Here is a 4,166-nt window from a genome sequence, read left to right as displayed (position 1 = left end):
CTGTGTTACTGGGTGTCAGTGTGTATCTGTGTTACTTGGTGTAAGTCTGTGTCTTTGTTACTTCGTGTCCGTGTGTGTCGGTGTTACTGGGTGTCAGTGTATGTCTTTGTTCCTGGGTGTCAGTGTATTTCTTTGTGACTTGGTGTAAGTGTGTGTCAGTGTTACTGGGTGTCAGTGTATGTCTGTGTGACTTGGTGTAAGTGTGTGTCTGTGTTACTGGGTATCAGTGTATGTCTTTGTGACTTGGTCTCATTGTATGTCTTTGCTACTGGTGACAGTGTGTGTCTTTGTGACTTGGTGTCAGTGGATGTCTTTGTTACTTGGTGTAAGTGTGTGTCTGTGTTACTGGGTATCAGTGTATGTCTTTGTGACTTGGTATCAGTGTATGTCTTTGTGACTTGGTATCAGTGTATGTCTTTGTTACTGGGTGTCAGTGTGTGACTGTGTTCCTTGGTGTCAGTGTATGTCTTTGTTACTGTTTATTAGTGTTTCTCTGTGTTACTGGGTGTCAGTGTGTGTTTGTTTGTGTTACTGCGTGTCAGTGTATGTCTTTGTTAATTGGTGTAAGTGTGTGTCTGTGTTACTGGGTATCAGTGTCTGTCTTTGTTACTTGGTGTAAGTGTGTCTCTTTGTTACTTGGTGCAATTGTATGTCTTTGTGAATTGGTATCAGTGCATGTCTTTGTTACTGGGTGTAAGTGTGTGTCTGTGTTATTGGGTATCAGTGTATGTCTTTGTTACTTGGTGTCAGTGTATGTCAGTGTTACTTGGTGTAAGTGTGTGTCTGTGTTACTGGGTGTCAGTGCATGTCTTTGTTACTTGGTGTCAGTGTATATCTGTGTTACTTGGTGTAAGTGTGTGTCTTTGTTACTTGGTGTAATTGAATGTCTTTGTTACTTGGTGTCAGTGTATGTCTTTGTTACTTGGTGTAAGTGTGTGTCTGTGTTACTTGGTGTAAGTGTGTGTCTGTGTTCCTGGGTATCAGTGTATGTCTTTGTTACTTGGTGTCAGTGTATGTCAGTGTTACTTGGTGTAAGTGTGTGTCTGTGTTACTGGGTGTCAGTGTGTATCTGTGTTACTTGGTGTAAGGCTGTGTCTTTGTTACTTCGTGTCCGTGTGTGTCTGTGTTACTGGGTGTCAGTGTTTGTCTTTGTTCCTGGGTGTCAGTGTATTTCTTTGTTACTTGGTGTAAGTGTGTGTCAGTGTTACTGGGTGTCAGTGTATGTCTGTGTTACTTGGTGTAAGTGTGTGTCTGTGTTACTGGGTATCAGTGTATGTCTTTGTGACTTGGTCTCATTGTATGTCTTTGCTACAGGTGTCAGTGTGTGTATTTGTGACTTGGTGTCAGTTTATGTCTTTGTTATTTGGTGTAAGTGTGTGTCTGTGTTACTGGGTATCAGTGTATGTCTTTGTGTCTTGGTCTCATTGTATGTCTTTGCTACTGGGTGTCAGTGTGTGTCTTTGTGACTTGGTGTCAGTGTATGTCTTTGTTACTTGGTGTAAGTGTGTGTCTGTGTTACTGGGTATCAGTGTATGTCTTTGTTACTTGGTGTCAGTGTATGTCAAATACTTGGAGTAAGTGTATGTCTCTGTTACTTGGTGCAATTGTCTGTCTTTGTTACTTGGTGTAATTGTCTGTCTTTGTTACTTTGTGCAAGTGTATGTCTTTGTTACTTGGTGTCAGTGTATGTCTTTGTTACTTGGTGTCAGTGTGTGTCTGTGTTACTGGTTATCAGTGTATGTCTTTGTGACTTGGTATCAGTGTATGTCTTTGTTACTTGGTGTCAGTGTATGTCTTTGTTACTGGGTGTCAGTGTGTGTCTTTGTGACTTGGTGTCAGTGTATGTCTGTGTTACTGTTTATTAGTGTTTCTCTGTAAAACTGGGTGTCAGTGTGTGTTTGTTTGTGTTACTGGGTGTCAGTGTATGTCTTCGTTAATTGGTGTAAGTGTGTGTCTGTGTTACTGGGTATCAGTGTCTGTCTTTGTTACTTGGTGTAAGTGTGTGTCTTTGTTACTTGGTGTAATTGTATGTCTTTGTTACTTGGTGTCAGTGTATGTCTGTGTTACTTGCTGTAAGTGTATGTCTTTGTTACTTGGTGTCAGTGTATGTCTGTGTTAGTTGGTGTAAGTGTGTGTCTGTGTTACTGGGTATCAGTGTATGTCTTTGTTACTTGGTGTCAGTGTATGTCAGTGTTACTTGGTGTAAGTGTGTGTCTGTGTTACTGGGTGTCAGTGCATGTCTTTGTTACTTGGTGTCACTGTATATCTGTGTTACTTGGCGTAAGTGTGTGTCTTTGTTACTTGGTGTAATTGTTTGTCTTTGTTACTTGGTGTCAGTGTATGTCTTTGTTACTTGGTGTCAGTGTATGTCTTTGTTACTTGGTGTAAGTGTGTGTCTGTGTTACTTGGTGTAAGTGTGTGTCTGTGTTCCTGGGTATCAGTGTATGTCTTTGTTACTTGGTGTCAGTGTATGTCTGTGTTACTTGGTGTAAGTGTTTGTCTGTGTTACTGGGTGTCAGTGCATGTCTTTTTTACTTGGTGTCAGTGTATATCTGTGTTACTTGTTGTAAGTGTGTGTCTTTCTTACTTGGTGTAATTGTATGTCTTTGTTACTTGGTGTCAGTGTTTGTCTGTGTTACTTGTTGTAATTGTATGTCTTTGTTACTTGGTGTCAGTGTATGTCTGTGTTACTTGGTGTAAGTGTATGTCTTTGTTACTTGGTGTAAGTGTATGTCTTTGTTACTTGGTGTCAGTGTATGTCTGTGTTAGTTGGTGTAAGTGTGTGTCTGTGTTACTGGGTATCAGTGTATGTCTTTGTTACTTGGTGTCAGTGTATGTCAGTGTTACTTGGTGTAAGTGTTTGTCTGTGTTACTGGGTGTCAGTGCATGTCTTTGTTACTTGGTGTCAGTGTATATCTGTGTTACTTGGTGTAAGTGTGTGTCTTTGTTACTTGGTGTAATTGTATGTCTTTGTTACTTGGTGTCAGTGTATGTCTTTGTTACTTGGTGTCAGTGTATGTCTTTGTTACTTGGTGTAAGTGTGTGTCTGTGTTACTTGGTGTAAGTGTGTGTCTGTGTTCCTGGGTATCAGTGTATGTCTTTGTTACTTGGTGTCAGTGTATGTCTGTGTTAATTGGTGTAAGTGTTTGTCTGTGTTACTGGGTGTCAGTGCATGTCTTTTTTACTTGGTGTCAGTGTATATCTGTGTTACTTGTTGTAAGTGTGTGTCTTTCTTACTTGGTGTAATTGTATGTCTTTGTTACTTGGTGTCAGTGTGTGTCTGTGTTACTTGGTGTCAGTGTATGTCTGTGTTACTTGGTGTAAGAGTGTGCCTGTGTTACTGGGTGTCAGTGTGTATCTGTGTTACTTGGTGTAAGTCTGTGTCTTTGTTACTTCGTGTCCGTGTGTGTCTGTGTTACTGGGTGTCAGTGTATGTCTTTGTTCCTGGGTGTCAGTGTATTTCTTTGTTACTTGGTCTAAGTGTGTGTCAGTGTTACTGGGTGTCAGTGTATGTCTGTGTTACTTGGTGTAAGTGTGTGTCTGTGTTACTGGGTATCAGTGTATGTCTTTGTGACTTGGTCTCATTGTATGTCTTTGCTACTGGTGTCAGTGTGTTTCTTTGTGACTTGGTGTCAGTGTATGTCTTTGTTACTTGGTGTAAGTGTGTGTCTGTGTTACTGGGTATCAGTGTATGTCTTTGTTACTTGGTGTCAGTGTATGTCAAAATACTTGGTGTAAGTGTATGTCTTTGTTACTTGGTGTAATTGTCTGTCTTTGTTACTTGGTGTAATTGTCTGTCTTTGTTACTTTGTGCAAGTGTATGTCTTTGTTACTTGGTGTCAGTGTCTGTCTTTGTTACTTGGTGTCAGTGTGTGTCTGTGTTACTGGGTATCAGTGTATGTCTTTGTGACTTGGTATCAGTGTATGTCTTTGTTACTTGGTGTCAGTGTATGTCTTTGTTACTGGGTGTCAGTGTGTGTCTTTGTTACTTGGTGTCAGTGTATGTCTGTGTTACTGTTTATTAGTGTTTCTCTGTAAAACTGGGTGTCAGTGTGTGTTTGTTTGTGTTACTGGGTGTCAGTGTATGTCTTCGTTAATTGGTGTAAGTGTGTGTCTGTGTTACTGGCGATCAGTGTCTGTCTTTGTTACTTGGTGTAAGTGTGTGT

Source organism: Heterodontus francisci, unplaced genomic scaffold (assembly GCF_036365525.1).
Source record: "Heterodontus francisci isolate sHetFra1 unplaced genomic scaffold, sHetFra1.hap1 HAP1_SCAFFOLD_83, whole genome shotgun sequence".
Lineage (NCBI taxonomy): Eukaryota > Metazoa > Chordata > Chondrichthyes > Heterodontiformes > Heterodontidae > Heterodontus > Heterodontus francisci.
The sequence above is the reverse complement of the archived record's forward strand: the minus strand, read 5'-3'. Positions refer to the sequence as shown.